Raw genomic sequence first — 7,538 nt, forward strand, 5'->3', positions numbered from 1 at the left:
CTTATGAATAGCAGAGAAACACTGTCTGATACATTACTGGGCAATTTTATGAATAGCCTAGAAGCGTTGTCCAATACAGCACAGGCAGACAAACCCCTTAGGTTGGAAGACACTCAAAGTACAACTGGGAAAGAATTGCCTCATCAGAGTAGAACCAACCTTAATGATATGGGTAAATTAAATATTTCAGGACCTCCATTGCTGACGTGATACAAGTCAAATTGATGAGAAACAGCTACAAACATCCATTAATAATCAGAACATGGAATGGTTAAAGTATGAATCTTGGAAAATTCTAAGTTGTCAAAAATGAAATGGAATGTATGAAGATTGATAACCTAGGCATTAGTGAGCTGAAATGGACCTGTTTTGGCCATTTTCAATCAGACAACCATATGATCTACAATGCTGTGAATAACGATTTGAAGAGGAATGGTGTGGCATTCACCATTGCAAAGGATGTTTCAAGACCTGTCCTGAGGTATAGTGCTGTCAGTGATAGGATAATATCCATATGCCCACAAGGAAGACCAGTTAATACTACAATTATACAAATTTATACACCAACCACCAAAGGCCAAGATGAGGAAATTGAAGATATTTATCAACTTCTGCAGTCTGAAGTTGACCAAACATGCAATCAAGATGTGTTAATTATCACTGGTGAGTGAAATGCAAAAGTTGGAAACAAAGAAAAATCACTGGAAGTTGGAAAATTAGGCCTTGGTGATAGAAATAATGCTGGAGATCACATGACACAATTTTGCAAGACCAATGACTTATTCACTGCAAATACCTTTTTTTCAACAACACAAATGGTGGCTATACATGTGGATGTTGCTAGATGGAGTACACAGGAATCAGATTGACCACATCTGTGACAAGAAGCAATGGAAAAGTTCAATGTCTTCAACCAAAACAAGGCCAGGAGCCTTGTGGAACAGTCTTTGTGGAACAAACCCTCTACAGGTCATATGCAAGTTCAACTTGAAGTTGAAGACAATTAAAACAGGTCCACAAGAGCCAAAATATGACTTTGAATACATCCTTCTTGAATGTAGAGACTATCTAAAGAATAGATTTGATACATTGAACACCAATTACCAAAAAACAGATGAATTATGGGATGACATCAAGAACATCATCCATGAAGAAAGCAAGTGGTCATTAAAAATACAAGAAAGAAAGCAAAGACCAAAATGAATGTCAGAAGAAACTCTGAAACTTGCCCTTGAGCAAAGAGTAGCTAAAGCAATGACAAGATTAAAGAAATGACAAGATAAAAGAGCTGAACAGAAGATTTCAAAGAGCAGCTCGGACAAAGCCAATTACTATAATGGATCTTTGCACAAAGATCTGCAGTTAGAAAACAAAAGAGAAGAACACACTCAGCATTTCTCAAGCTGAAAGAACTGAGGAAAAAATTTAAGCCTCAAGTATTGAAAGATTCTATGGGAAAAATATTGAATGATGCAGGAAGCATCCAAAGAAGATGGAAGGAATACACAGAGTCACCATACCAAAAAAAAAGAAAGAAAAAAAGGTAGATCTTCATCCATTTCAGGAGGTGACATATGTTCAAGAATAAATGGTATTGTAGGAAGAAGTCAAAGCTGCACTGAAGGAACTGGTGTAAAAGAAGGCTCCAGGAATTGACGGAATACCCATTGAGATGTTTTAAAAAAAACAGATGCCCCACTGGGAGCACTCACTCAGCTATGCCAAGAAATTTGGAAGACAGCTATCTGGCCAACTCACTGGAAGACATCCATATTTGTACCCATTCCAAAGAAAGGTGATCCAACAGAATGTGGAAATTATCAAGCAGTTTCATTAATATTGCAAAGAAGTAAAATCTTACTGAAGATAATTCAAAAATAATTGCAGCAGTATATTGACAGAGAACTTCCAGAAGTGCAAACTGGATTCAGAAGAGGATGTGGAATGAGAGATATCACTGCTGATATCAGATGGATATTGGTTCAAAGCAAGAACACCAGGTGTTTACTTGTGTTTTATTGAGTATGTTAAAGCATTTGATTGTGGGAATTATAGCAAATTGCGGATAACATTGAGAAGAATGAGAATTCCAGAACATACTTGATTGTACTCATGAGGAACCTGTACATAGACCAGGGGGCTGTCATTTAAACAGAACAAGGGGACACTGCGTGGTTTAAAATCAAGAAAGGAATGTGTACGGGTTGTGTCCTTTCACCATACTTATTTAATCCATATGCTGAGCAAATAATCCAAGAAGCTGGCCTATATGAAGAAGAATGTGGCATCAGGATTGGAGGAAGAATCACTAATGACCTGTGATACACTGATGACACAACTTTGGTTGCCAAAAGTGAGGATGCTTTGAAGCATTTACTGATGAAGGCTGAAGAAACAGTCTGCAGCATGGATTACATCTCAATATAAAGAAAACAAAAATCTTCACAACTGGACCAATAAGCTGCATCATGATAAATGGAGAAAAAATTGAAGTTGTCAAAGACTTCACATTGCTTAGTTCTACAATTGACACCAATGGAAGCAGCAGTCAGGATATCACATGATGTATAGCACTGGGCAAATCCACTGCAAAGGACCTCTTTCAAGTGCTGAAGAGCAAAAATGTCTCCTTGAGAACTGCGGTGTGCCTGACACAAACCATGGTATTTTCAATTGTCCCATATTCATGTGAGAGCCGGACAATGAAGGAAGACCAAAGAAGAATCAATGCTTTTGAGTTGGGATGTTGGTGAAGAATGCTGAAAATACCGTGGACTGCCAAAAGAACTAACAAATCTGTCCTGGAGGAAGTGAAGCCAGAATGCTCCTTGGAAGCTCCTTCGCCAGACTTCCTTTTACATACTTTGGTCCTGTTGTCAGAAGGGACCATTCCCTGGAGAAGGATGTCATACTTGGTAAGGTGGAGGGGCAATGAAAGAGGGGAAGGCCCTTGACAAGAAGGATTGACACAGTGGCAGTGGAGATAGGCTCAGTTACAGCAGGGATCTCAGAGCTGGCGCAGGACCAGGAGGTGTTTCATTCTGTTGTGCATTGGGTCCCTACTCGATGGCACCTAACAACAACAACAACAACATTGTGCCAAATGATTTGATGTCTCCTAAGACTATAATCCTGAGCCCTCAGGCCCAATAATTCATTCCCTCAAGATGTTTGGTTATTTTGATTTAAAGATATTTCTTATCCACAAAACCAAACACCAACCACAAAAAGCTCTGTCCAAACTACAAAACCTGCCAGAAGCTGCTTTGCAGCAATGTAAATCTGTGCTACGCTGCTAGAAACAAATAGCCATCAACCCATTACCTCTAATTGAAGATGGCAAAAACCTTTGTGCCTGACAAATTATTAACAGCCAGGCCAGAAGTAACTTAATATCAGTTAATCTCAGTAAAAGGGGAAAGAAGAGGTCAATCAATCATGTTAAGATCAGCCAATGGTTGCTAGATATTTTCCTTCCTGTTCTCTGTATTAACCTGACTGTATCTAACTTCTTCTAGCCATTTATTTTTCTAGAATGAAAATGGCCTCTCTGTATGTACAGAATAATTTCTCAGAATAAGCCTTACGTTCAAATTTCAGAGAGTTTTAATTAAAGTTAACAGTTTTGTGTTAGTAGTGGAATCTAGAGAAAATCATGGATCCATTCGAGAAGATCACTGAGTTTAGCACACTCCATTTGTGGTGAGAGATCAAACACATGGGACTAAACACGGGCTCCTTGTATACATATATTCCCTCACTGTGGCTGAGGAAGTTGATAAAAATATTCTGGGTTCAAGTTTCACTCTCTGCGTTGAACTCTCTAAGTTTATGTCTTTCTTGATTCTCTAGTGCTGCTATAACAGAAATATCAGACATGGATGGCTTTAACAAACAGGAATTATCCTCTTACAGTTTAGGTTAAAAGTCTGAATTCAGAGTGCCAGCTGAATAAGCTGAATAAGGTCTGCCTCTTATTCCAGGCCCGCTGGAGTTGGAGGCTTTTTGTAACTCATGCAGCTGCTGGCTGCTGAAGCTGACAAACCCAAGGTCAGAAAGTAAAATTGCACAATCCCAATATCAACAGGCAACATGGTAGGCTGCTGGTTCAAGTCCAGGAGCAGTCCTCAAATCAGCAGGCAACACAGCAGGCCACTGGTTCAAGTCCAGGAACCAGAGATGAAGACTTGCCCAAATACAGGATTCAGATATGCCAAAATAAATAAATGAATAAATAAATTAAGCTAGAGACCTTTCTCAAAGTTTCTCTTTATATACTAGAAACAGGCCATACCCCAAAAGCAACTACTTAGCTGCTCACAGCAGATTCTACTGTGGAAGTGTGTATAATCCCACCAGGAGGAATAACTATATCCATTTGCCTACCCACTCAAAACCATGACCCAAACAAGGTGACACACAGCCTTAACTACCACACTGTCTGGCAGTCATGGATGTCCTTTCCCTTGGTAAATTACTTCCTCCCCCCTTTTTCTTTTCTTTTGCTGTCCATTAGGGAAACTGAGTTCCCATCTGCTGTGTCCTTTTTTTCCCCACTGTATGGAATTTCTGTCTGGTGCAGAGAGTTTACCTGTTTGTGTTATCTCAATATTTTCCTTGGACATGTCTCAAGGGATATCAAACAGAGCTCAATAGAAATATCAGATTTATTATGAGAGAGACCTCAGAAAATACTTGTGCCAATTTGGACTCCAGGGTTACTTGTCCCAGTTTTCAACAAGGGTTACTTTTCTCAGGTTTAGGGGAAGGGATCTCAAACTTGATCCAAGGGTGATCTCCAGTAATTTTAAGATGAATTGACCTGACTGATACAGCTTGGAACTACATAGCTGCTTTTGTGTATATGTGTTGTCTTGTTTTGTGTTTAATGTTGTAAGAGTGTTATGTTGCTGTTGATCTTAAAAAATGGGAAATCATAAAGTAAAGCACAGGCATAGATCCTAAAAGCCTGTTGTCTGAGTTGGCTCCAGAAACCCAGTGAATGTGTGATTCTCACCCAAGATGGTGTCTACTTGGACTAAATGTGTGGTTGGTCATCTAGAAAGATTGGTGAGATTTTGGCTTGAGGACTAAGGTTTTGATATAGAGAGAGCATTTGATCTTTTTGTTTTTTCACTGTATATTTTCATGAACTCACTCCAAGATTCACCTCCAAGAAAAACTGCTTCATGTGCCTATCTTATTATTAGAGTTTCCAGTAGCTACTCTGAGAAACTTTGATATGTATTGGTTTATTAGAAAAGTGAAATAAAAAGAAAGAAAGAAAGCATAGATAGTTTATTTAAATTAGCATAATGAGACCTCAAAAGAATGAAAATTATTCTGAATTCTCTAAAAAATTGTTAAGTTACTAAGAAGATAATGTAATGCAAATGGAATATTTACCTACCTCTGGATGGTGTTATGATACTGTTTTGTTGTTGTTACGTGCCATCAAGTCAGACCCAACTCATAGCGAACCCTCCTTGGGTTGCTGAGGCAGTATCACTATGGAAGTAGATTGCCCAACCTTCCTTCCAAGGAGTGGCTGGTGGGTTTGAACCGCCAGCCTTCTGGTTAGCAGCCAAGTGCCTTAGGTAGATTATTATATTTCTTCAAACATCTTTATTCTGATTGTTTTGAGGGTAAATAAGTTCTTATGGCATAGTTCCTAAGGCACTTGACTGCTAACCAGAGGCTGATGGTTCAAATCCACCAGCCACTCCTTGGAAGGAAGACTGGGCTATCTAGTTCCTAGAGATACCACCTTGGAAACCCAAAGAGGGGTTGCTATGAGTTGCAATTGACTCCATGGCAGTGAGGTTTTGTTATTACTATTATTTTTTAATATTCCCAGGAATTAATAAAAATGAATTCCTTCTGACAAAGGTTTTTGTGTTTTGTGCTGTGTCAAACTTAAAAAAGAGTTTCTTAAAAAGTAACATCTTTGTAAATTACTTGTTGTAGATATTATATGTGTCTTATTTAGGAGAAAATAATAATAATTTTGTCCTAAAATGAAATAATAGCCTGAATAAATAAAGTTTCTTTTGTCTTTCAAAATACCTCAACTCATTTCTGTCCAGTCAGATCCAACTTATAATGACCCTTCCTTGGTTTTCAGACACTGTATCATTAAGGAAGTATATTGCTCAATTTTCTGTCCCAGGAGTGGGTGGTGGATTTGAACTGCCAGCCTTCTGGTTAGCAGTCAAATACCTTATGCACTATGCCACCAGAGCTCCCAGTAAACATATATAAATGAACTGGAATCGCACAAGTTCTTCTTGAATATGAGCCACAAAGAGTAGAGGCAGAATATGGCCTCCATAGCCCCACCCTCAAACCTGCAGCTTATCTATGTTGCCTTGTTGTTATTGCTATGTGCCGTCCAGTCGGCCTACTCATAGCTACCCCTCCTTGGGTTTCCGAGGTAGTATCACTACAGAAGCAGGATTTCCCAACCTTCCTTCCTTAGGAGAGCTTTTAAGGAAAGGACCCTGCCCAAACAGTCCAAGATCTTACAAAAAAATTAGAATCTACAAGGCTCCCTCCTTAGTTTTCTCTATAATGGAACTAAATTACTTTTCTTAATAGTTATAATAGTAGTTAGGGGTTGAGATGACTGAAAAGAATATGTTTGCTTTTTATTTACTTATTTATTGTGTCCAAATGCCCTTGACTCCTTCAAATTTTGGGAATGTAAGAGTTTTTGAGTGCATTGCAGGATCCACATTCACCATACCAAGAATTAAGATTAAGGAATGTTTAATTAAAACACTTTGTTTATTAAATCATTTGGAGATAGTAGTGATGAAAAAAATGCCTGTGGATAATCTTTTGATAATATTATGAAATTAGATCTGACCTTGAAGATCCTCTAAAAACAGACCTAAAATAATAAAGTACCAGTTTATTCCAGAATAGAAGAACATACTAAAAGACAAAATTTGGAAAATTTATTTGCCTTGGTTTATAATGCTTGAGTCTATAAAATTGAAATATGTTAAAATCTTAGAAAAATTTCCTCAAATTGTATCATATTGTTTTCTTGGTTTACTGTTTATTGACTATACCTATAATCTGAAAAGTATTTTTTTTTTCTTTTTTTTTCTGTGTAATCTGCACAGGAGGTGATCAAGAGGATTTAAAATAAAGTATTTGACATAAGTAAAATGACTAATTTATGATTTAACACTGGACTCCACTCTTCCTTCTTATAACTAAGAAAATCATTCCTCTATAATCATACAGATGTAGAATGTTCCCATGTAGGATGTTCTCAGAAAATATATTGTTGTAAGCTAGTTTTTTTCAATTTGTCTTACTATATTAAACAATGCAGCTTGATTTATATGTAATATTTTTTAGAAATGTGTACATTATATATTCTCAGGAAATCTGTCTTAAGATACATTAAACAAGACTTAGCAAACTTTTTTATTATCTGATTTCAGAGCAAGCCCAATCCTAACATTGTTCTGTCACTGGTCTACAGACTTACATGTCAGCAAGTATATTTGTGTGTCAACTTGGCT

This window comes from Orycteropus afer, unplaced genomic scaffold (assembly GCF_000298275.1).
Source record: "Orycteropus afer afer isolate SDZICR_OR568_19922 unplaced genomic scaffold, OryAfe1.0 scaffold00163, whole genome shotgun sequence".
Lineage (NCBI taxonomy): Eukaryota > Metazoa > Chordata > Mammalia > Tubulidentata > Orycteropodidae > Orycteropus > Orycteropus afer.